This window comes from Carcharodon carcharias, chromosome 22, assembly GCF_017639515.1.
Source record: "Carcharodon carcharias isolate sCarCar2 chromosome 22, sCarCar2.pri, whole genome shotgun sequence".
Classification (NCBI taxonomy): domain Eukaryota; kingdom Metazoa; phylum Chordata; class Chondrichthyes; order Lamniformes; family Lamnidae; genus Carcharodon; species Carcharodon carcharias.
In genome coordinates this window covers 44,679,887-44,706,982 of record NC_054488.1, presented here as the reverse complement: position 1 = coordinate 44,706,982, position 27,096 = coordinate 44,679,887, and the positions used below count along the sequence as shown (strand labels likewise).

General features: G+C 44.9%; 1 long non-coding RNA gene across 1 annotated transcript; it reads left to right on the top strand.

Moving 5' to 3' along the window:
- Positions 1-26,574, top strand: LOC121293602. The gene is made up of 3 exons (XR_005946567.1): positions 1-79; positions 19,107-19,160; positions 26,466-26,574. It is a non-coding gene; the product is annotated as an uncharacterized LOC121293602 (long non-coding RNA).
- Positions 26,575-27,096: the final 522 nt, after the last annotated feature.

Genomic DNA, 27,096 nt, shown 5'->3' with positions numbered 1-27,096 from the left:
TCAAACAGACAACTGTGTATGGTGTCAAGGAAGCTGAGTGAAAAACGATGATTGTGACCAAGTCTGGTGACTCGAGAGGGTATGTATATGGGTACGCGTGTAGGAGGTTGTGTGGATCTACTGGATAAACAATACAGACCCATATTAAAATAGATCACTTTGAAAAATAAGCCAGGCATAAAAACATTTTGAACCTTCAAAGAAGAATTAGAGGATGACAAAAATGGCTTCTGGAATTTTGAAATCCGTTGGAATTTATGGAGATATTCAAAATCACAAGGGGCCTGGACAGAGTAGATAGGGAGAAACAGTGATTGATGGAAACATCAAGAATCAAAGGGCACAGATTTAAGGAAATTGGCAGAAGAAGCAACGGTAACATGAGGAAAAACTTTTTAATGCAGTGAGTGGTTAGGATCTGGAATAGGCAGTCTGAGCGTGTAGTGGAGGCAGATTCAATCGAGGCATTCAAGAGGGAATTGGATTATTATCTAAAAGGATGTATATGCAGGGTTTTGGGGGAGAAGGCAGGAGTCGGGTGGGGTGGGGGGCTGGCACCGGCTGAACTTTAGGCTCTGAATGTCTTTCTTCTGTGCTGTAACCATTCGATGATTCTATATTGTTCACTGTCACCCATCTATAACCAGGATAACTGAGCAAGACTTATTGTCTTATATTACGGACAGCAGAGGGAGAAACTGAATTTCTTCACCCTCTCCCTATCTGTCCTTAAGCAGAGGTGTTTGTGAATTATTTTTAATGTAGGCTGTGGCATGTTTCTACAAACCTTTAGTTTGTGTGATCCAATTTAATAATAACTTGCAGCAAACTGGCACTATGATTAACTCAGAAGGTTAGTTTATTCACATTCGGGGGGGCTGGGAGAGTGTGCGCAATGTCTCACACACATGCAGGCACACACAGTAAGGGGGAATAGAAAAGTGTAAGATTTACAACTGTGGGCAACAACAGTAAAGGAACCACAGAAATTAATATGAGTTCACGTGATTTACAGAGTCCGAGAAGTCAAAGTCCAGAGGGTATTTTCTTTGTGGCAGAGTTCAGTCCAGATGAGTTGCTGGTTTGAGGCAACAACACGAAAATCCTTGAAATGAATAATGTGCTGTATGAAAGGTTTTCTATGCTAGATCACTTGGCAGGCGATGATCAGAGACTTTTAAAATCACAGGCTTCAAGGAATTGAGAGATGGTGGCCAGCTGCTTGGCTAGCTGGGCTGCTAGAGTTCTTTCTGGTTGGGGCTAAAACATCAGTCTAAGCTGTGAGGCTAGAAAAGTAATGTTAAAATGATCAAAAAGGCTAGAAGCTTGGGGTCATGTGACATGACCCATGAGTGAGTTAATTGCAACCTTGTGAGCAGTTTCTGTGCTTCTGGCCAAAATTCATTGTTTTGCTTAGGAGCAAAATGGTGGCTGCTAACACTTCTTCAGATGTAACAAGTTTCAGTGTCTCTGTCTTTGTTATCATCCTAGCTGGGGGAGCCAGTTCATCTGCTAGTTGCTAAGTTTTGTGATTATATTGTCTTATAATGGGGTGTGAGGTTCCACAAGGATTGGAGTGGAACTCTATTGTTCTTGTAGTCTCTGTTGGAACCTTCCAGAACAGATGGGCAATCTTGTGGGTCATGCAACCTGTAGCAGCCAGTTTGTGGGTTAGCAGAAGTCCATTTTAAAATAGCAAAATAAAGTTTTGATGCATACTGTTTTGATTTCTTTTCATGTCTTATTGACATAGCACTTAAAATTCAGGAGGGATTGAACACGTTAATAATCATCAGCTGAAAAATGATCTCAAACTTGAAAATAGAACAACTTATTGAGTTTTTTTTGGCTAAGCTACTTCATTCTGTGAAGGAATGTGATCCTCTTTAGAAGAACTTCATGGAATTGAATATAGTTATGCCATTTTATTATATAAACACCAGACATGTAAATTTAATACTCTGTTGAAGATAGCAAGGGTGAGTAATCTAAATTAGTGCATCTTCATTATTCATCTTGGTGTGGGGTTAGTTTTCTACTGCACAACTCTTTGGGCTCCATGAAAGTTGACATGGCTTCTATCCTGAACCTTTATGCACCATATGGTATCAGCATACAAATATTAAGCACTTTTGACTGTGAACCATTGCGATGTGGCATTCACTGTCGTTGAGGAGACAGTTCAATGTCATTGCAGATTTAATGAGATGTTTATCCAGGACAATGAATTAGCGAAGAATCTAGCCATTAGCAGACTAGGAGTAGCAATTGTGAAACAATATGATTCATTTGATGTCACCCATCCCATTTCATTCATCTTAGTCAAGAGCAAAAAAGGGAATTATTGCTGCCCACAACATAAGGTTAAGATCCTAGAGTAAGCTCACACAGAAGGGACCAGGGACAAGATGCTTAGAAATGCAAGAGATTCCCAATACTGGTCCTACAGCAAATCAGCGCAAAACAGAAATGATGGTCTCCTTTCTCTCTGTGAACATTTGCCTTCAGTATTGCATGTGAGGTGGGTTAACGGAACAGTTGTAATCATTCAGGGATAAAAAGGGATTCTGTTTCAAGCATCAGCAGTATTTTGCTTTTCTTATAATTCAAGGTTTTTCTCTCCCAAATCTCATTGTTTATGTTCTCTGCAAGGCATAATGTGTAGGCAGGTCTAGCAGTGCCACCCGCAAACCAAAATGCAACTTTATGTTGAAGCGAATTGGATATTGTAGCTTAGGATTAAACTAAGATTTGTATTTATTGTAAAGCTTACATTTATTCATCAAATACAGTACTTATACTTTAAACTTGTTGCTGAGCTCAGAATAATTAAATATTCCAATTTTTGGAGCTCTTTGACATTTAGCCCAATTGTTCCGTACAAATGTTTTGATGTTGTTACTTCAACCTCAACAACGGTCTATCTCATTGCTGCAACAAAGAATCTTAGTTTAAACAAATGAACCAAAGACATAATGAAGAACTGCAGCAAATGAACCAGGTCTGAAGAGCTTCTAAAAACAGGGGCTGAATTTTTACCAGCCCTCAGGTGATGGGAACAGAGGCGAGGGGGCTGGTAAAATAGCAGTGTGCCCCTTTGGGATATCCCCCTGTCACTGCCCCACTGCTGAGGTTTCCCAGCAGTGGACAAATGGTGGGCCCAGAGGTGGATTGACTGCCCATTCCACAGAGGCAGACATCCAATTGGCATAATTAGGACGCCATTTATGGGCCATCGTACAGGGGCTGCCGGCATTTTGCTGCTCACCTGTAGAGACCACCAGCTTCATGAGGTGGCCTCTCTGTTACAGCTGGCGGGATGCCTATCAGAGCTGGAGGCTACATATCTCACAGGGGAGGTGTGGGCAGGAAAGGCAGCCCTCATGGCTCTAATGATCCCCTTGGATGGGGTTCCCCTCCATCCCATGAGCCTACTGCTCTTGGCCCCCTAGATTTTAATTTTTACCTGGCTGCCCAAGGGCACCTCCATTGAAATGCCCTTGAGGTCCCCTGCCTACCTCAGCAGCGCCCACCTTTCTCATTCAGGCTGCTAGGCCTTCAGCGCTGCAGACCCTCTAATTGGGCTGGCACCATCTGGAGCCCACCTGCCATGCTCAATTAGGAGGCCAGTTGTGGTAAAGTTGCCGAGCCGGTTCTGCTGCTGCAAGTGTGGGCTTAGGAACCACTTTGTAGCCCAATATTGGTGTCCCGAAGCCCGGGATGAAATTCAGTGCCTCACTTTGAACTCAGAGCTTTTACATTTTGCAAACGTCTGGGAGGGAATCCCAGAGCCTTTGTCAACTGCCCAGTAATCAATATTAGCAATCAATATTAATTATTTCTATCACCCAGGCTGACGGGAGGTGGAAACTGATTGATGAATTGCTTCCTAACTCGGACCAAGACAAAATCTATTGGAATTTTCAGCCTGCACAACAGTAAAAGCCAGTAGCAATCACAGGCAATTGATTCCCCTCTGTCTCCATCCAGCATCGTATATTCACTCCATGCACAGACACTTGTGGCAAAGAATGAAGAAAATCTTATCGCAAATGGCTCCTAACACTCCATTTTTCTGAAACAAAATCCCAATTTGATGTGGTGACAGTTTCACATGAATATAAAGACTATTGGGTATGTGCAGGCTGGAGTCCAATGTCCAACTTGTGCAGTTCAGAACTCTTCTTCCTCCTTTAGAATGATGAATTAGCATAACTACAGTTAAATCATAATGCATTAAAAATAAGTAGTGTATACTATAATTCAATAAATAGTCTGCCATTAGTTGCTGGTTGACTATTTGAGCAGCAAGCAAAGAGGTCTATGGAATCACACTGCAGAATGTAACCAACACCTTCAGGGGAGGGGTTAGGGAACCAGAGATGTAATATAAAAGGACAAAGAAAAAAAATGCAATATACAAAATGCTTCAAAAGTACAAAAAGTTATCATTGAAGGTTTAAAAGATGTTAATGTGTTTCATGATGATATGAGTAACTGGACCTTGAGTTGTCAATAGAGAGACAGATGGGTTGACTGTGGCTCTGCTTGGAGTCAATTTACTCCATCAGGAGATACACAGCTGAGTATGTGAAAGAGTGTTTCCAATTCCCTGGCCACCTTGCATCATAGGCTCTCTTACTGGCAATTTGCTATTCTACTATTGAATTAGAGACTGTAATGCTAGGTCATGTTCTGTGGGAAATGCGTGTACTTTGTCAGGCAATCGTTACACTGTTATGGCGCTCTTTCTGTAGTGAGCATTGAGTTTCCCTTTAAGAATCAGAGGCTGGAATTTTACAGCCCTGTCATGGAGGGGTTGGGGCTGTAAAATATGGTGAGCCATAAACTCCATTGACTCAGCAGGAATGTAAAAACCCACTGTCGTAAAATTCTGACCAGAGATTCGGTCTCTCTCCCCACTGTCAAAAGCCTTTTTCAAACCTCCTTCTTTCAACTACATTCGATAGCCTCCTAACTTTTTCAGCTAATGTTTAGTGCCTGTTTTCTCCTATGTCACCTATACACTAGACAGACAGTTCAAATGTGACTTGCTCTTTGTTTCACAGTACTCTCTGCTCTTTAAATTCTTTACCAATTCCCCCCACCCCAGAAAAAAGTGAAGATATTGGCCTGTAACTTCCGAGCTGCAGGACAGTGTATCTGAGGGATACTCCATAGATGTGTTGGGGAACCCTCCCCCCAACCGGAATATCCTAGGTAAGGATTGCACGGCAATTGCCCGGGGAGTTTAAATTTCCTTTGGGTAATTGCCCTGCACTGGAAACCATTGAAAACATGTTTTAAATTGCAAACTTCAGATGGTTCCGACTGTCTCTCAGCAATAGTTAGTCTGAAAATGTTAAAAGAACCAAAACCATTTCTAGCTCCTGTGTAACTATAACACTAAACTACCCCATGGGACTCGCCCCCACCATCCACTACATCCCCCCAACCCCCCTATGGGAACTCCCCCCACCCAACCCCATCCACCCCCAGCCACCCCCACTACCCTCCCGACCACCCCATGGGACTCCCGCACCTCCGACCACCCCCCTTCATTACCAACCCCAACTAATCCCCCCATCCCCCACAGGGGTGGAGGTCAGGCCGGGCCTGAGAGGGAGGGGGTTCAGATCGGTGCACTGGATGGCTGACCTCTTGTGTGCGGCATTGGTACTGACCACCTCCGCCACAGTCTCCCAAGCCGGATTTGTGAGACTGATGGGCCTCCTGCGCCCAGAGCGGAGGTGGAGGACATCGCAGGGCCTCCATGGCATCTAGAGGGCATCCCAGGGATCACTGAATCAGGGAGGCTGCACTCTTCTTGGCTTTTAGGGCCATATCTTCACCGGAGCAGTCCTGGGCTGCATGTATTGAGAAACGTGCCCAGCCCCCACTACATTTCCAACCACCCATGGGACTCCCCCAACCCCCACTAGCGCCCCCCCTTCCCACCCACCGACTACCCTCCTTCCCAACCCGACCCTCCCCCACTGCATCTGGCCCGACCTAGCCCGACCCGACCTGACCCACTCTCCCCCCCCACCACAGCCCAACCCGACTTGACCCGACCACCACCCCACCCCCAGGTCTGACAGGAGCCCCCACCAAGGCCCGACTGGACAGTAAAAAAGGGGCGTGGCTTACTTGCCTTAGCTGAGCTGCCCTCAACTGTAGGCCTCGGGAACCCACTGTTCCGCACAGATCTCACCCCACCACCCACCCCCACCCCCCCCATCCTCCCCCCTCCCCCTCCCCCTCCCCCCCAACCCCGGGTTGGAAGGTCGGGTGAGATAGGAGTGGCCGGATTGCAAGGTAAGTAATTATGAGTGGAGTAGCAACCTGACTCAATTGCCACTCCACTGGAAGCTCTGGGCCGTCATTATTGGAATAATCGGAAGGGTGAAAATGAAGAAAAGTTACTTGCCTTAGACTTGTATGAGAATTGCAGATTGTTTCTGGTAAACATCATTAAACCTCGATCTAATCTATCAGTACTGATTCCACAAACAATGATGAGATTAATGATCAGATAATCTCTTTTAGTGATATTAATTGAGGGATAAAGGTTGGCTAGTATGTCAATGGCATGCGAATTATATTGTTAAGATACACAGGTCAAGGGCATTGATCAACTTAGTACTTAGAGCACTTATAAAGAAAGACTGTGGTGCGGTTGGGGAATGCAGACTGGAGGACCTCCTTGCGGGTCTGGGCCTGGCCAAGGTGACCAATAACTGGCCCAGGCAGCCGGCCATAGAACCAATACTCTGCCCCTATTCTGTGGCTACTTTCATGCCCAGGTGTCCTGGAGAGGGATCGTGTGGTGCCGACTGGTGTGCTTGAGGCTTTGCGCACCTGTTGGGCTCCGCAGGGGCTGGAGTGCTTTGCCGGCCTCAGAAATAACATTTTAATGTAATTAATTAAGTTTCCTTCTAAAGTTTTGTTTTTTGTTAAAGTGCCCCTTTAAGGGGCTTTCAATTAATGAGTCTATTTGTTAGTTTATTAGTTTTAAAAGAGCATAAAGAGAGGCTGGTGGGACACTGGGGTGGTAGGTAGGAAGCAGACACATATTGCTGCATTCTGTGAATAAACCCATGATCAAGAAAAATATTAGTGTCCAGCTTCATACTTCACCAACAGGGGTTTGGGATTGGATTAACATAGGACACCAGGGGATCTTCCATGGTCTTCTCTGAAAATTATGGAATTTTTTTTCCATCCAGTTGAGAGAGCAAGAAGGGCTTTGGTTTAATGTCTCATTAAAAAGTTGGCATCTCAGCCTGTGCAATGCACCCTTGCTGCTGCACTGATGTGTCGGGCTAGATTGTGTGCTGAAGCGTCCAGAGTGGATCTTGAACACTTGACCTTCTGATTCAGAGGCAGCAGTGCAACTAACAATAGGCATGTGATAGAAACAAAAAGAATGGAATTGGAAAATATAGTTTTGAACAACGTTCCCTTTAAGCTGCATGGATGTGTGACCTTGCAGCAATCGGGAATGTGCCTCACAGGGAACAAATAGGCTGCACAGAAGCAAAGCATCCTTTAGAATAGGTGGACATGCAACCACTTGTCAACCTTAAAGAGACTGGGCTGTGCCTGGGAAATTAGAACATGAGGAGAGACTGAGGCCATTTCCACTGGAACACAGAAAGCCTGTCAGAAACTGGGCTGTCTCAATGGCCTTCTCCTGTTCCTAGTTCGCCTAACCATCAATAAAAATCAGTTTCTAAAGTGTCACTTTGCTGCAAAAATGTATTAAGTTGACAGTGCTTTATATAATTAAAGGGTTAATCTATTTCTATTTATTCCTAGCTGTCACCTGTATGACCCTGTCCCTTTGCAAGTCCAGGCTTTGTGGTTTTTTTTGACAGCGGTTCTCCTGTAATTGTACCTGCTGCCTCGTGTCTCTTGGTGCCCAGCTGCTGCCATGCATGCTTCCCCCCATCCCCCCGCTCCCCCACCGCCCCCCCCCTCCCTCCCCCCAACCCGCTCCTCTGATGTACAGATGTGGCTGTGCAGCCCCTACAACTCCTGGGATTTCATTTGCTGCTGGTGGAACAGCAGCTCCTACATAATGTCATTCACTGAGGATGCCCTGAGGGGAAGCTGACTGTAGAAACATTAACATCAGCAGCGCTACAACATTTGCAGAGTGCTCCTCTGTCTGCCAAGTTTAGTCTCGCTCATGCTGCGGTCTGTAAGGAAGGTAATGCCTATACCAGGAAATGAAGATCTTTTAAATTAAGTAACAAATGCATCTTTCTAGAAGGAGCCCACCCATCAGCAGTAGCAACGCATGCTTTGCAAACCAGCAATACGACATTTCAATCTGTGTACCAGCCTCAGCTGCAATGAATTGTATCATTACTAAATTAGTCTGCTGGTGAGGTATTGTGCTGATGAGGAGTCTGCGTCTTGCTCATGTTGCCTGACTCACTCACTCTGCGTAGACTGATTGTATTTCTTTTCTTTTCATGTTTCACCCCTGCTGATTGTTGGAGGGCCAAGGACTCATGGGCAGCAGTTACCCTCTGGCCAAATGACAGCTCTCATTCATATCCACCACCTACAGGGCCCAAGTCAGGAGTGTGATAAAACACACTCCACTTGCCTGGATGAGTGCAGCTCCAACAACACCCAAGAAGCTTGATACAATCCAAGATTTGCACCCCATCCACCACCTTAAACGTTCACCCCCTCCACCACCAGTGCACAGTGGCGGCAGTGTGTACCATCTACAAGATGCCCAGCAGCAGCTCACCAGCACCTTCCAAACCCACAGCCTCCACGAGGGCAGCTGGGAACACCACAACCTGCATGTTCCCCTCCAAGCCACATGACATCCTGACTTGGAAACATTTCGCTGTTCCTCCACTGTCGCTGGGTCCAAATCTTGGAAGTCCCTTCCTAACGGCACTGTGGGTGTACCTACACCACATGGACTGAGTGGTCCAGGGAGGTGACTCACCACCACCTTCTCAAGAACAGTTAGGAATGGGCAACAAATACTAGACAGGTCAGCAATGCCCACATCACGTGAAAGAATAAATAATTTAAAAATAACTAAGGCAGGAATCAGTTTATTCCTGATGGAGGATTGCATTGTTGAACCTTTTGTCGACTGGGTGAAATGTTAACTGGTCTGCACATTGAGATGGACATGAGAAATCCCACAGCATTTTACTGAAGAAGAGAACTGAGTTTTCCTGGTGCCCTGGCCTATATTCTTTATCAGACTTGGCTAAAACAGGTCATCCATCTCATTGATGTTTCTGGGACCTTGCTATGCACAAATTCTCTGCTGTCTTCACCTACAAAACAGCAAGAACTGCACCAAAAATGATTACTTTGGTTTCGGAGCACTTTGCGACATTCAGAGTTTGCGCAATATGTTATATAAATGTGAGTCTTTCTTTACTCAGTGAACAGTCTGTGACTATTCAACCATGGGGGAATCGTGGCTGAGTTCAGTCTTCTCTTGATCCAATACCCCCACATCCACACCGACAAGTCGCACAAATGTTTTATTCTTCCCTGACCCAGAGAAGCTGAGGGCAGATGTCACATCTCCAGTGCCACTCTGACTGGGATGTGCTAACTCAGCATGGGTTACATTCCACTTGGATCAGCTAAACCGTCAGATCAGCTTGGGGTTTCCTGCTTAATAATAGGCCAGTGTTTGCAGAAGCTGTGGAGACATCTGGGGTGCAAGTCAAACTGCCCGGCTGGCTGAAGGGCAGTGAGAATGATCTTGTGGGAAGAAGTTGGGTGGGGTGATATAAATTAAAACCAGGGCTGTGTGTAGAAATAGTTGCATGCCTTTAACTCTTTGAGTGCCACAGCTCTGTTTGCTCATCATTTCCAAAGGCAGGGCAAAGATGTTCACCTCTATCAAGCACACTCTCCCTGTGACAGTGACTATACTGAAGGAGAGTCCAAAATTATCACGTGACAAATGTTGAACCAAGTATTGGTGGGGTGGGTGCTGGTTGTTAACGCTCATTGAAATCAAAATAATAACCAGAATTTTGCGGAAATGGGAGGAACTCCAATGACACTGATGGGAGGGCTGGATTTTCCTTCTGGCTTCAGGATTCCAACGTCGGAATCAAATCCGGGACCAGGTCCCAGTCTCGTGTTCGTGTTGGCAACAGTCAGCCAACACAATTTTGGAAATATTGGCCTATTAATGGCCAGAGGCCATGCGCGCCATCCAATAAAGGATGGCGGGTGAACTCTTGAAGCTGGAAGACCAGGCCCTCCAACACTGAGGGGACTGCAGCCTGCCGCTCAGTTAAGAGAGAGAGAGAGGGACAGTGAGATTGAGAGTCTTCATCTTGAGATGCCCTCTCAACCCTTTTAACAAATCTTTATTTAAAAAATGGTCACAGCTGCAGGGCCACCATTGTGGAGGGGAATTCCCTTCACAGGGCTGCCTTTGGCTAGAGCTGTGGTCATGTAGGCATGGCTGCTCCATGGGGGGGGGAGGGGGATTGGAGGAGGGGAAGGGGGGATGTTAGATTGATCCTGGAGCACTGACCACCACCCCCTCCCACCACACCTTCCCCGGTTGGCAACTGAGATTCTGCCTTCGTGCATCTGCTGGGCTCCGGGTACCACAGTGGTGGGGGCACAGGCAGTCAACGCAACATTCTCAAGGGAAATAAATTCTGACCTTGCCTTCAATGCTTACATCCCATGAACGAAGCATGATAAAGCCCCTCACCCCCCTCCCACCTCAATTCCCTCCGCCATCACCTCAATTGTCTCCCCATCCCCTCTGCCAGGCTCATCTGAGGAACTTGGCCAGCATCCCAGAACTCCCCCAACCAGCCAGCTGCGTCTGGGGGTGCAATAGTTGCCAGCAGCATGCTGGTATTCTCCTAAAGACACCAGTGGAACAGTTTGGCAGTTCGGACGCAATCCAATTTCCAGCCCATGGAATCTGTCGCACTGTTGGCTTTAGTTTTATCCATCTTACATAAGTGATAAAAATCTACTTAGATGAAAGTGAAATTAATCAGGGGCTCATTACCAGACCTAGTTTCATGTCAGAACTGGTTGTAGGTTTGATTCACCTTCACTAAGGACCATTCGCTATCTGATTAAACCTTCCGGCTGGATCATCTGAATCTGTGTATATTTGACAGGTCAAATAAAACATTGACTGTGAGCAAAATAGATTCAAGAATCCCAGGTTTCTGGGTTAAATGAGAATGAATTCAGCAAAGGGAAGTGTGAGTCATCAAATTAGGACCGTATGTATTGTGAAATTTTTAGAAAAATCCTTGCTGAGTCCCAAACTCTAACTCCACCTTGTAACCATATGAGGGGCAGAATTTTGCCCTCGTCAGGCGGGTGCGGCAGACAGGCCCAGGAGTGGTCATGAAGCGATTAGGCCCCGACCTGGATTTCACACTAGTTGTCCAATTAACGGCCAGCCAGCTGGGGTGGGGGCAGCAGGAGCGCACGCGCTGATGTTCGCACATGCGGGTGGGTGGGTGTGTGCGTGGTTAAAGCTCCCTGAGGCACTGAGCTGTCTCAGGGAGCTGAAGATTTTTATCAATATAAATAACGAATTTTAAAATAATGAAAACGTGTCCGCTCATGTGACTCTGTCACACGAGCAGGGATGTAAAATATGAGTGCAAAAAGTTTTTATTTGTTTAAATCGCTGGACGAAACCACATCCCGCCCGTGGATCAGGTTTCGCCAAAAATGCAAAGGCCGCTTGGCCTTTTTGCCCGCTACGCCAACCGAACGGTCGGACGGGTAGCGAAAAATTTAAGTCAATTAGTTCCTTATTCAGCCGTTTAATTATCGGCGGGCGCGCTGCCAACTCCCGCGTGTGCCTGCCGACCGAAATATCACGCGAGTGTACGATGACATCGGGACGCTCGCCTAGCATCATCATGCGTCATTTTAAGACCGTTCGGGTTGGGAGCGCGCTCGCCCGGCAAGTGCAATATTCTACCCAAGGTCTTCTATACAGAGAGACAGCTGACAACGTCTCAGCCGAAATACAGGTTTAGGGCCTGTCAGGATACTACAGCTACACATGATTTGGCCTGACCTCCAAACCAGCTACTTTCTTCCTTAATTGGAACGCTTTCTTGATTCGGATGCATAGAAATTGATGGCCCTGTGAGCCACTCCTGCCTGTGCAAGTCCAAATGGCTTCCAACTACAGCTGGTCCACAAAGCCAACTTGGTGAATTTTGAAGTTAGAATCATAGAATGTTTTCAGCACATGGAGGTCATTCGTCTCACTGTGACAATGCCAACTCCACGCAAGAGCAACTCAGCTAATCCCACTCCCATTGCCATTTCTCGTAACCCTGCCATTTGTTTTCTCTTCATATATTTATCCAGTTCCTTTTTGAAAGCCATGACTGAACCACTCTCCACCGCACTCTCAGAGAGTGCATTTCAGACACTAGACACTCGCTGTGTAAAACAGTATTTCCTGATGTTGTCTTTGGTTCTTTTGTGAATCATCTTGAATTGGTGTCCTCGGTCTTCAGCCCTTCCACCAATGGGAACAGTTTCTCCCTATCTATGTTGTCTAGACCCCTTGTGATTTTATGCATCTATCACACCTCCCCTTGACCCTCTCTTTGAGGAGTACAGCCCCAGCTTTGCCAAGTTTGTTGGAGTCAGACTTGAGCATAAGAAGTTCTTCAGGAAAAGTTATTTTTCTCCCTTCCTCGCTGGTTCCCTCTCCTCCCCCCACCAAAGGCATTGACTGATTGCTGGGGCGAGGATCCTGGATTTGCTGGTTGTCCTCTGGTGTTTATCTAGGCGATCATTCTTTTGATGGGCAGTCCAATTACTTGGCGTTTTACAATGAAACTTGATGCCGAGGTTTTGCAGTGGGGTCGCAGGTCACAGGCCAATGGTCTGCAGCAGGAACCCTGGTCAGCTCCCTTCCCTGCAGTTAAAACCTGGGCAATAGTGACTGTTATAACATTCCTATTGCTGCCTTGACTGAGATCAGTGAGGCCCACACAGCACAGACCTCCCAGCTCTGTAACGGCTCAGCTACTTGTTGGATAAAGTCTCTAAGCTTTCAGTGAGACTGTACTTGTGTTCTATCCTATAAAGGTCCTGAAAACATTATTAGCTTCTTTAGAAGAAGCATAGGAACAAGAGTAGGCCTTTCAGCCCTTTGAGCCTATTCCTCCATTCAATTAGATCATGGCTGCTCTGTATTGTAACTCCATCTACTTGATCTGGTTCCAAAAGCATTAATACCCTTGCCTGACAAAAATCTATCAATCTCAGTGTAAATGTTTAGCTGACCAACTAGTCTCAACAGCTTTTTGGAGGAGGCTGGAGGCTGAGTAAAATTAGGGAACTCCATTCAGCTGGTAAAGGAAGGGCAGAATTTTACATCCCATGGGTGGGCGCATGCCCGACCCAATCGGGCATAAAACTGCGCGAGAAGACGTCGGGCGAGTGTCCCGACTTCATCCCGCGCTCTGATGTTTCGTGGTCCGTCCAACTTTGCATTTTTCATGAAGCCTCATCCAAGGGCGGGATGAGGTTTCTGTTATTAAATAAAATTAAATCTATGGATGGAATTTTTATCGTCTCTATGTCCGGGTGCCTGGAGGTGACGCTTGGACATTTTCTTTCCTGATTTTCAAAGCTTTTTTTCATTGTTTTCGGGTCTGGGGCTCCCTGAGAAGGCTCCCTGCCTTCAGGGGGCTTTCTCTCAGCGCACGCCCACAGAAACATCATCGCCCGCCCTCCTCCCGCGCCCCCCCCCCCCCCCCCCCCCCCCACCCACCCTGGCAGCGCTGAGCTTTCCAGCATGTGTTTCAGTCTGGCTGGCCGTTAATTGACCGGCCAGCGTAAAATCGCAGTTGGGAGCTGGTTGCGGTCGGCAGTCCGTTTCCTGCCCGCTCTCGAGCCCGCTGATCTCGCCCGCCCACCGAGCTGAAAATTCAGGCCTGAGAGTTGTTAGATTTGATACTCAGTTATATTTCAGTGGAATAATATGACTTGCAGTCTTCAAAGAGTCAACTGATCAAAAGATGTTCAATTACAAGGCGATCAATTGGATGGAAGTACTTGGTGTTTGCTGTGTACTAGGTTTGCCAACTGTGATTAAATGTATTCCTGGAGATTTCATCACATGACTTGTTCCCATGCTCCAGCCATTAGTCGGCCAAGACATCAATCCTTGTGACATGCTGCCTTCTTACGCCAATTGGAAAGCAAAAAGACTCATTACCCAATTCGGTGATGCTTGACTGTCAGCCAAACAGCCACTTTTTATCCCCTTTTAAAATACTTTTATATCTAGTAAAGAGAAATGCTCAAAGAAAATAAGAAAAAGAACAATAATTTTTACTGTCCTGATGATTTTTCTCCAGGGTTGCACAGAGTTCTAAGCTGGAGATTGGTCTTCAAGTCCTGGAGACTCCAGGCCAATCCAGGAAGGTTGATAACCCTACTCTGTACATATCTTCAAAGAGCAGGATTCTCCTACTTTTAATATGTTCCTCTCCTCTTCTTCCTATCCTGAAATCTGACTTTTGTGGTTCTTGGTGCAACTTGTCCTCCAGTACATTGCCCAACAGGGCCATTTTTCATAAGTGAGTGTAGACAATTGAAAATTGGCAGGCTATTCAACTTTAAGAGGCACCATAGCTAAGCTTAAACCTGTTTTCATCTGATGTCCAGGCATTTGCATTGTCCAGCTGGGATCACTAAAGGAGCAAGAAACCTAGTTGATTTCCCCCCCCCTCTCTAGCTCATGCAGTGGCACTGAAGCTAATTGGAATATTATGCCAATGCTCTAGCTGAGGTTAGTTAACTTGAACATGCGTTTTTCAGATCTGACTGTGGTTCAGATGCATGCTGCTTTTACCAGCTGAGTCATTGGTTCATACCATTTTTGGTTTTAGTGAAGCTGAGTCCAGCAACTTAAAAATTTAAGAGGAAAATCTTGCAGGGCAGAGGGGATAAAGGAGAGGAATGGGACTAATCAGATAGCTGTTTCCAAGAGCTGACACAGGCATGATGGGCTGAATGGTCTTCTTCTGTGCTATATCATTTTATGATTCTATGACATGGGAAGCATTTATGAAGCTGCACTCCCAATGTGAAGCCTCACTGGATGAGATCGAGCACAGGGTTACAGAAAGATCCCACTTAGGGTTATATCTTTGACCTGCACACCTATCTAGCAAGGCTTCATTCCAGGAACAGAGGCCCCACACCTGCCCTCTCCCACTCCGCCCTGTAAAATGAGTTCTATAATATTCCATTGTTTGAAGATATGAAACTTTGCAAGTCTTTTAGGGAGAATGTACATCAGACTCCCTCTGGCATTTTCCAGGAACTGACTGGGGTATGTTGTTGGAAGGGATCCCATCAAAAAAATAGAGTTCCAGAGGCTTGTGCCAATTGGCCAATTTTGGTTCCAACGAAAAATAGAAAATGCACAGCTGGCTGGTAAGCACCTGAAAGAAAAAAGTGAAGTAACTAATACTGACGAATGGTCCCAATGAGAATGTTAACTGGTCTTTCACTTTCAAATGCTGACGGACCCGCTGTCTTTCCAGCTTCTACTGTTTTAATTTTCAGATTTCATTGTGCACCTTTTCGCTTTACCTCCTCAATTTAAAGCTACTCGTGTTGCTGTGAGAAGAGGACTATACTGAACAACGTTGAGTTATGAATACAGTTTCACCACAGAATTTATTTTATTTTTTCATGGTATGAGGGCATCACTGGCAAGGTCAGCATTTGTTGCCCATCCCTAATTACCCTTGAATTGAGTGGCTTGATAGGCCACTTCAGAGGGCAGTTAAGAATCAACCACATTGCTGCGGATGTGGGTCTGAAGTCACATGTAGGCCAGACCAGGTAGGGATGGCAGATTTCCTTCCCTAAAGGGACATTCGGGAACAAGATGGGTTTTCACAACAATCAATGATTGCTATGGCAACCTTGAAACTGAGATTAATTTCAATTCCAGATTTTATTAACTGAATTTATATTCCAGTAAGCTGCTGTGGTGGGATTTGAACCCATGTATCCCACATCATGAGCTTGGGACTTTGGATTACCAGTCCAGTGGACATTATCACTATGCACCATCTTCCCAAGCTAGTGAGTTAGCAGCTGGTAAGTTCTGCAAAAGTCGTGTAAATTATGATTTCATATTTACTTAATTCAGAATTAATGAAAGTAAAACCGTCCTGAAAGTCTACTAAAAGTTGAAATGATTCATCTATCTTCTTCCTTGTAGTGCTGAGCTTAGAGCGGACAGGCGCTAGAGTTTGTCTAAAAAGGGGAAAAACCTCAAGTCTTGCTTCTTTTTCAGCCCAGCCTGAGGCCTAAACATTGCTGATGTGATTCATCCCAGGTTGAGAGTGAGCCTTGTGGTTACACTCCACTTGTTCCTGTACAGTGTGGTAATGACCTGCTCCATTTCAGATTCCATCTCCGATTTAGAGATCTATGCCAATAATATGGCTAAATGTCTTTCAACACTGCCTGATTACAGATAGAGCTCCATTCTCTGATAAAAACAAAAAAACCGCGGATGCTGGAAATCCAAAACAAAAACAGAATTACCTGGAAAAACTCAGCAGGTCTGGCAGCATCGGCGGAAAAGAAAAGAGTTGACGTTTCGAGTCCTCATGACCCTTCGACAGAACTTGAGTTCGAGTCCAAGAAAGAGTTGAAATATAAGCTGGTTTAAGGTGTGTGGGGGGGGGGGGGGGGGGGGAGAGAGATAGAGAGAGAGAAGTGGAGGGGGTTGGTGTGGTTGTAGGGACAAACAAGCAGTGATAGAAGCAGATCATCAAAAGATGTCACAAACAACAGAACAAAAGAACACATAGGTGTTAAAGTTGGTGATATTATCTAAACGAATGTGCTAATTAAGAATGGATGGTAGGGCACTCAAGGTATAGCTCTAGTGGGGGTGGGGGGAGCATAAAAGATTTAAAAATATTTAAAAATAATGGAAATAGGTGGGAAAAGAAAAATCTATATGATTTATTGGAAAAAAACAAAAGGAAGGGGGAAATAGAAAGGGGGTGGGGATGGAGGAGGGAGCTCACGACCTAAAGTTGTTGAATTCAATATTCAGTCCGGAAGGCTGTAAAGTGCCTAGTCGGAAGATGAGGTGTTGTTCCTCCAGTTTGCGTTGGGCTTCACTGGAACAATGCAGCAAGCCAAGGACAGACATGTGGGCAAGAGAGCAGGGTGGAGTGTTAAAATGGCAAGCGACAGGGAGGTTTGGGTCATTCTTGCGGACAGACCGCAGGTGTTCTGCAAAGCAGTCGCCCAGTTTACGTTTGGTCTCTCCAATGTAGAGGAGACCACATTGGGAGCAACGAATGCAGTAGACTAAGTTGGGGGAAATGCAAGTGAAATGCTGCTTCACTTGAAAGGAGTGTCTGGGCCCTTGGACGGTGAGGAGAGAGGAAGTGAAGGGGCAGGTGTTGCATCTTTTGCGTGGGCAAGGGGTGGTGCCATAGGAGGGGGTTGAGGAGTAGGGGGTGATGGAGGAGTGACCAGGGTGTCCCGGACGGAGCGATCCCTACGGAATGCCGATAGGGGGGTGAAAAGAAGATGTGTTTGGTAGTGGCATCATGCTGGAGTTGGCGGAAATGGCGGAGGATGATCCTTTGAATGCGGAGGCTGGTGGGGTGATAAGTGAGGACAAGGGGGACCCTATCATGTTTCTGGGAGGGAGGAGAAGGCGTGAGGGTGGATGCGCGGGAGATGGGCCGGACACGGTTGAGGGCCCTGTCAATGACCGTGGGTGGAAAACCTCGGTTAAGGAAGAAGGAGGACATGTCAGAGGAACTGTTTTTGAAGGTAGCATCATCAGAACAGATGCGACGGAGGCGAAGGAACTGAGAGAATGGGATGGAGTCCTTACAGGAAGCGGGGTGTGAGGAGCTGTAGTCGAGGTAGCTGTGACACGTACCCGGAAGCGGTCAGCGCTACCCGTGCGGGCAGGGGGGATGAGGGAGAGTCGGGGCCTCCGCTCTTTCTGCATGTGCGCGAACAGCGCAGAAATCTCCTTGAGGCACGGAGCTACCTCAGGGAGATAAAGTTCAGAATTAAAAATTGAAAAAAATAAAAAAAAATTACTCAGTCATGTCCCCTCATGTGACATTGTCACATGAGCTGGGACATGTTTATGAATTTTCATGAAACATTTTATTGAATTAATAAGCCCTTCATGGAACCTCATCCCACCCGTGGATGAGGTTTCATGAAAAATGCAAAGTCCGCCTGGGCTCTTCGCCTGCCGCCCGCCAACCTTAAGGTTAGATGGGCAGCCCTGACAACCACTTTGATTAGTTAATTAATGGCCTTAACAGGCCTTTGACAGTTTGGCGGGCATGCAGCCGACTCTGGTGCATGCCCGTTGAACTGAAGATTGGAATGACGCACGGTGACGTCGGGACGCATGCCTGACATCGGGACACATGCCTGACATCACCACGCATCATTTTATGTGTCGGCGAGCGGGGGTGGGCCCTCCATGCCAAACTGAAGATTCTGCCCATAGTTCTATGCAGAGCCTCGTGCTAAGTCTGTATTGTATATTGTTAGTGTTATGATCAATAAAACATAGAGTTTACCAACAGCCTTGCCTCCAGCAGGAACAATCTTAAGTCAAGACCATGGGCAATCCCATCTAAGACCCACAATAATGATAGCAGAATTGTCAACAGACTATTCTACTTCTGGGAGATTCACAACTGAGCCTATACTTGTCCTTCACTCTACACACTTTCCTGTAGCTGTCAATGAGAATGATCAGAGTGATTTCTTTTCCGGCTATCATCCAGGTGTATGATCAGGTCAATTGTAAATCTCCCAGTTGTTACAGCTAGTGGCTAAGATCAGCTACTTAGCAGCAACTAGAAATTTTGGTCTATTTAGCTCCACTATGCTTTGTCTTTTCCAACTAAATCATCAGGAGAGAAAGAGGTTTTAATTTAAGAAAAACCTGACACAGCGAAATTGTCAAAAGATAGAGGCATCCAGTTAATTAATTAGTTCAGAAAAACTTACAAGAAAGTCTCTTGATAATTTTCTGATCTTCCTTAAAGGTGAAAACCGGTGCAGACATCTTGTTCTCCTCCATTCAAACACAAAGATGCCAGGTTAGGAATCCTCTTTTGTCTATCCACATTTGGAAATGTTTTCCTCCTCTCCTTCGAGGTCCTCTGGTACTGACCTTTCGACAAATGCTCACCTTCTGGGTATAACCCATTCTTTTCCGAATGTAAATCTAATCATAATGTTTAAATTGAGCCAACCTTACAGATATGGGATTGGTGGAGTTAGAATGTGATACTTCGCTGCTCAGAAATATGCTGGATGGAGCCTGGGTCTAGGTATTGAAGGGTTGTCATTAGGGCCAGAGAAAAAAATACTTGGTTGTTGCACTGTTCTTTCCTTTCCCCCTGGTTGTTGTGTTCCTTGATGCACCATCAACATCCTGGGCGTTATCATCGACCAGAAATGGAACTGGACCAACCATATAAATACTGTAGCTACAAGAGCGGGTCAGAGGCTTGGAATTCTGTGTCGAGTAACTCACCTCCTGACTCCCCAAAACCTGTCACCATCTACAAGGCACAAGTCAGGGGTGTGATGGAACACTCTCCACTTGCCTGGATGAGTGCTGTTCCAACAACACTCAAGAAGCTTGACACCATCCAAGACAAAGCAGCCCATCCACAAACATTGACTTCCTCCACCACCGACACAGAGTGGCAGCAGTGTGCACCATCTACAAGATGCACTACCAGAACTCACCAAGTCTCCCTAGACAGCACCTCCCAAGCCCACAACCACTACCACCTAGAAGGACAAGGACAGCAGATGCATGGGAACACCACCACCTGGAAGTTCCTCTCTAAATCACTCAGCATCCTGACTTGGAAATATACCACCGTTCCTTCACTGCCGCTGTCAAAATCCTGGAACTCCGTCCCTAACAGCGCTGTGGTTGTACCTACACCACTTGGACTGCAGTGGTACTAGAAGACAGCTCACCACCAACTTGTGAAGGGCAATTAGGGATGGGCAATAAATGCTGGCCTAGCCAGTGATGCCCACATCCCATGAATGAATTAAAAAATGGTGAGTATATTGAGAATAAACTGTTATCTGTATGAGCCCCAGAGCAGGGAACATTGCCTTGGCAAAACCAAAAATAAAGGTGAGAGCCAAATAAGTGATACCAGAATAAGTGATGACTGTGTAAATGAAGAGAAAGTCACAAGAGATCAGAGAGAACCTGATGGAGAACATTGCATGGAGGGAAGCTAACCTCTGAAACATCAGCAAAAGGGCAACACTTGATTTTTCTTTGAGGGTTACTGTGTAGCGTCATTAGGGTTGGGTGAATCAATAAACAAAACAAAAACAGAATTACCTGGAAAAACTCAGCAGGTCTGGCAGCATCGGCGCAGAAGAAAAGAGTTGATGTTTCGAGTCCTCATGACCCTTCGAAGGGTCATGAGGACTCGAAACGTCAACTCTTTTCTTCTCTGCCGATGCTGCCAGACCTGCTGAGTTTTTCCAGGTAATTCTGTTTTTGTTTTGGATTTCCAGCATCCGCTGTTTTTTTTTGTTTTTATATTTGGGTGAATCAATGACTTGTGCTGAGAAATTAAGGATTTATTTGCTTTGTGGTTACATTAGGTAGTGGGAGTGGAGTGGGGCTGAAGACTTTTAAAACCTGCAGTTTTAAAATTTCCTATCCTCTGGTGGTATGCCTGAACTATTACATCAAAGATTTACACTAAACAAATGTACTGTGGTATCTAAAGTGGTAATTTGAAGTGAATTCAAGGTGTCATTTGGAGTAGTGCAGATCTGTGACTCAACACAGGCACTAGCGGACAATCTTTAAAAAGCTTTCCTGTTTTGTGGCTAGTGCTGTAACATACTAGAGCAGGGCCTTAGCCAGTTACCTGTGTTTACTGTTAAGATGAGACATGGGGGAGAATGTTATCTTCGGCGTGTGGTGTCAGGGGGACGTTGGCCATGTGTCCTGATGTCACCGTGCGTCATTCTGATCTTCCGCACCGAAGTTGGCTGTACGCCCGCCGAACTGTCCAAGGCCTGTTAAGGTCATTGATAAACCAATTAAACAAATTGTCAGGGTTGCCCGTCCGACCTTAAGGTTAGCGGGCAGGCGAAGAGCCCAAGCGGCCTTCGCGTTTTGTATGAATCCTCATCCAAGGGCCAGATGAGGTTTCCTAAAGGTTTTATTAATTAAATAAAAAATTTTATGAAAATTCATAAACATCTCCCAGCTCATGTGACACTGTCACATGAAGGGACACATCTGAAAAATTTTCTTTTTTTCTTTTTTTTAGACTTTAAAACTGCGCTTAATCTCCCTGAGGCAGCTCCGTGCCTCAGGGAGATTTCTGGGCTATTTTGCGCGCATGCTCCTCCTCCCCCCACAGGCACAGGCAGATCCGAGCGCTACCGGGCGTGCGTCACGCTGGGCAGGCCTTAATTGGCCCACCCATGTAAAATGTCGGTGCGCAGCCGATTGCGGACAGCGATCAGCTCCATGCCCACTCCTGACTGGCCCACCCACCCAACAGGCAGAAGAATTTGCCCTTGGAGTTTATGGCACTAAATGTAACCTTCTTGGTCTGAGCACTATTAGTGTTCAGATCCTTCTATTGATATTTTGGATACCAGCCTGAATTATTGACTTCCTCCTCAAGACCATTTGATTATCTGATCATAAAGCTAAACATGTACTTGGTGCTTTATGATTTGGCTTGCTCAGTTGGCTTAATCGCAAATGACCATCCCCACGGGACCCAGCCTCCTGTCGCTCTAATTCCCGCTCCCACCGATTCTTACCAGCTTTGTCACTTTCTCTGCTGCCAACCACACCACCACCTACCTCCACCCCCCCCCACCACCCCACCCCACCCATCATGCCACCCCAGTCACTGATCCCACTCCGAGTTAAAAACCAGCCTTGTGGTTCTTCTCTGCACTTCCTCCATGCTTGCATGACCCCCTTGTGACTCGGTCTCCATAATTTGATTCGGTACTGGAGATGTGTTCTGTCTAGATTATTGGAGTTTGAACATGACTTCCTCCTTATACAGTTGGATATATGTTTCAACATTCTATCTACTTTGATGAACTCTGGCTCACAGTGACAGGATGCATTGATTATTTTATCTACTAAAGCTCTTAGCTCTCTCAACCTTGTCCATAGCTATCTGAACACATTTTATAGAACCATACAATTTAAAAGGAAGTGATCTGGCCCTTTGTATCAGCAATCGAAAACTAATCCCATTGTTTGGGTTTTGAAATGCGATCATTACTACCTTTGGCTTGCCATAGCCATGTGACCAGCTTTGTCATATTGGAATGTCTGGGAGCAGCCATGATACCTTCAGTTCAATAAAGACATTACACTGGAAAAGACTGCAGTCTTTGAGCACATAACACCCTGTTACCCTGCTCTCTGTCCTTGGCTCCTTCTCTTCCCTAGTTTCAAATGTTTAACTGCTTTTCTCTTAAAATATTCAATGGTCTCTGATTCAACTATTTCCTGAGGCAAAGAATTTCATGCTCTAGCAATTCTTTACATAAAGAAATTTCCCCTAACTTTTCTCCTCCCTCTCTTAGTGACAGCCTTAAATTGATGACCCCTTGTCAAATCCCATCTATAATGGGTCACGCAAAAATGATCCTTACCTCTTTGCTCGTATATTCATTGTCCCCAGTTTTATGCATTTTTATATCTTTAAGCACATGCTCAGACTTTAAAGGAATTATATATCCTTAGGTCCACACTCTTTCCTGTTTTTGTATTGGTAATATATAGGCTTTCCTTATTATTCCTCCCAAAGGGCTTACATTTCCCAGCATTATAATTGCGTCTGTCATCCACATTCATTCTGTTAATCTCTTTGGCTCCTCTTAATGCCTTTTCCAGTTGTCTTCGTCATTTGTGAAACTTTGGTGTTATCAGTAAATTTCAACAATGTATCTATCCCCTTTGCTCTGCATCCGAATACTTTAATATATATATATATATATATATATATATGTATATATCTTGAAAACAAAAGCAGCCCCAACTCTAATTGCTAGGAGCAAATCTTCCAACCTTGCTGTAAGCTCAGTACTACACATTAACATCCAAAAGCCCGTTGTTTACTAAATTAGCTTGCCATCCATTCTACTACATTTCTCCTTATACTATTAACATGTACCTGTGCCTCCCATGGAAGATCTTATTGAACTCCTTCTAAAACTTTATACATATTACATCAGCTTCATTCCTTTTATCCAATTGGTCACTTCTTCAAAATACACTATTAAATGTGCCCAATCCATCTCGCTTTTAACATATCCTGGCTGGCTGTCCTTGAATAACGCATGTATTTCTTGATGCCAGTTCAATGGATTTCTAATTATAGATTCTCAGATTGACACATAATTGATGCTATCGTGGCTGGTCACTTGTTGTCTGGGTTATCTATCTTTACCTTCTTAATCAGAAATGATGCATTGGCCAAGCTCCAGTTCCCTCACACATTTTGCATATCCATATGGGATTTTAAAAAATTCATTCATGGGATGTGGGCATTGCTGGGTAGACAAACATTTATTGCCCATCCCTAATTGCCTTTGACAAGGTGGTGGTGAGCTGCCTTCTTGCACCTTCATCCCCCAGTTATTATGATAAAGTTGAAAGAGTAGGTGATCTCAGCACCAATCCTGGGCACTCCACTAGTACTTATTCCCACCTCAAACCTTCCACAAAGGCTCTCAAGTTTTAGCCTTAATCCCATTGGTTTAGGCCTTTTTGTCAAATGATTTTGGAAATCATGGCTGATTGCTTCATGGAGCATTCCACGGTCCACTAAAAATGTCACCTGAATCCCTGTTGGGTGCTATTTACTAAGTTATTATCACACAGTCACTCCTCAAATTTAGGTGCATGAAACCTCAGTTTGATGTCTCACTTGTAAGACAATGCAGCACACCCTCAGTGCTGCCTTGGAGTACTGCCCAAATTAAGTATTTAAAATCAATAATCAAAAATACAAAACATTTCAGAATGATGTTCAGTTGGATTGAATGCAAGGCTAGTGACCTTCTCAATTTAAATCTAATAACTTATAAATCTAAATTAATCTTTCCCTCCCCCTTCTGTTTCTCTCCCTCTTTTCTGGGATATTGTTCCATGGATGTTGATAGTCATTCTGATCCTTGACACAATAACTGTTCTTTTGAGTGTGAACCTAAATAGTGAATGGTGATGGGCTGTTCAACTAACCTGGAGAAGGGGGACACCCGATCCAGGCAATGCCTTGGCCCAGATTTTCACCATGATGGGGAGCCCCTCTGCTGTGGCAAGATAATGGAACTGCCCGAAAATGATAGATCCTGCCTTCGACCACGGCACTTCCCATTTTTGCAGGGGCGGGGTCCGTTTCGCACATGCACATTTTATGGAGGCAGCTGGCCATAAAACTCATTAGCTACCTCCCCTGAAGACAGATTTTGGTAGTCTTGGACTGTGAAACCTGAAGTGTGTAGATTAGACCTGGTAAGAACAGGTCTGAACTTCAATGATTCATTTGAGTAGCCAGGCTACCCCTTTGGGGGAGGTAAGTGCCCTTTGGAATTGTTAAAGGTAGGCATGAATGTGCATGAAAAGTACATGAACTCATTACTGTAAAGCCCTTTGGAACTGTCAACAGAACTGTCAAAATTAAGTATCAGAACTGTTGGAAGCGCCTGTCAAAAAGACCTGTCAAAAACGTCACGAGGAACTGTCAATGGGAGCTGTCAAGCTGTCAAGTCATTTAAAAGTCTTGCCCTCTAAATCTTTGAAAAAAAAATCTGGAGGGTTAAAAAAATGATTGTCTGCTATTTCATTCTGTCTGTTGACACAACCTGAGGACTTCAATTACTACATTAGTGCTGCATAATGATTTCACAAGCATCCATTTCACTGTTTGATTGACAGCTACAAGTGGCTATAGACTCTTTGATGTGGAACTATGAATTACAATAAGATAAAAGCAAGAATCTGTGGATGCTGGAAATCCAAAACAAAAACAAAAATACCTGGAAAAACTCAGCCGGTCTGACAGCATCTGTGGAGAGGAACACAGTTAACGTTTCGAATCCATACGGATGGACTGGAAACGTTAACTGTATTCCTGTCCGCAGATGCTGTCAGACCTGCTGAGTTTTTCCAGGTATTTTTGTTTTTGCTATGAATTACAATGTTTGTTGTTATAAAGAACTGTGCAGTTGAATGAAATTTTTGTTGTTAGAAGACCTTATTTAGTTGAAGGAATGTAAATATAGTAAATGGGCTAATGGTCTTTTATGAATGAGAATGTTTTTTCAATATACTGAAGTCTGTAAGACACTTGGAACTTTACTTTATAGAACTTTATTTTATCTCATCTCTGCTTGGGTCGTGAGATCTGCCTATGGTGGATACTAGAGGAGTTGGCATGGTGGGTGTAAGGGCAAAGGGTGGTGGGTGGGAGGCATGAGTTAGCATGGATGGGGCATGGAGAGTGTGTGGGGGGCGTGAGAGGGGTGAGGACCAGAGAGATGTTTCATGCTTTATTCTTTACTTTTAAACTTTGCACATAGTGCTGCATCCCTGAGGTAGGACCTCTGCTCAATCCACCTCCACACCTGGCAACCTCCTCAGTTCTTCCGGAGTTTCCTGCCCTGACTTCTAATCCAGCCCACAGCCCCTCCCGTCCCCTCTGTGCCTCAGACCCAGGAGCAAAAATCTGGGCCTTTGAATTCACTTGCAGGCTGACGTTCCTAATTGTAATAATAAAGAGGATGTGAGTAAAAATGTGGTGAAATTAAGGCAGAAAATGTTATGTTTATATTTATTCATTCATGTTTAACTCTGCTGTGAGCATTCCTATCCCTCCAAAAACACATTATTGAGCATTATTAAAGCAACAGCATGTTTCACTTTGTACGGGAGACTGAAGCGTTCTGTAACTGAAGACGTGCACTGAAAAATTAGTATTTTAACCCAGGGGAGGATTTTGAAATATTACTACAGCTGTGACAGAATGAGTAAGACAGGCAACCATACACTGGGAGGGGTGAATGGGGGGGTGGGAGTGGTTCCTCTTCTGTGAATCCCCTAATTCTGGCCTTCTTCATTTGTTCTTGGCTCTTTTACCACAAAATACCGCACAGCCACAGTTGACTGAAATACTTTTTGACATTTGCATTAATTAAATGGCTCATTCACTTCTTGAGAAATTTTAAAAGATCATGATTGCCATTCTTTACCGTAATTTTTTCATTATCGCTTTTAAAATCGCATTCTAAGAAATTACATTTTTCAAAGTTGAACGATTTTATCTGTGGGCCTTTAAATAGATTGGACATTTTTTTCTGTTTTTCAGTAAAGGTTGCTGATATCCTCGTTTAAGCTTCTCAGCTGGACTCTCTTAATGGTGTCCGAAGCTAGGAATCTGGGCTACAGACCAGGAATTTACTGTAGATTTGGAGGACTGCAGACTGTAAGTGGGCTGAAAGGTTCCAGCTATTGACAAAATATTCTGTTTATTTCCCATAAAGGAAAATATTCTATTTTCAGCCCTTGCTCTGATGAAGAAAAACGTACACCAATAAATTGCAGGAAAGCAGATTGCTTCATCTCCCCCTGAAACTTCTCAGGAATCCTAGCTATGCTTTTCGTGAGATTATTAGCTGGAATTACTAGATTCAGCTCCAACTTTGGCTGCACACATTGAGCAAGTGGCTTCCAGCTGCAGTGTATCTGACAGTACAACAGAAACCTGCTCAGTCCCTACTCTTTCACATTAGTGCTGCCATTTTGCCTTTATAAGGGTTGAATCTTAAGTGGCTCATTAAGAAGGGCAATGTGTGGGAGAGAACAGCTTTCTGATTGGTCTGAACTGTATTCAGGCATTTTACACTGCAGTGTTGGTAATACTAATAACTGATCAATACTTAATTCAGCGCCAGTTTTATAATGATTGTTAGCCAGAGTCTCCACCTATAACCAACTAC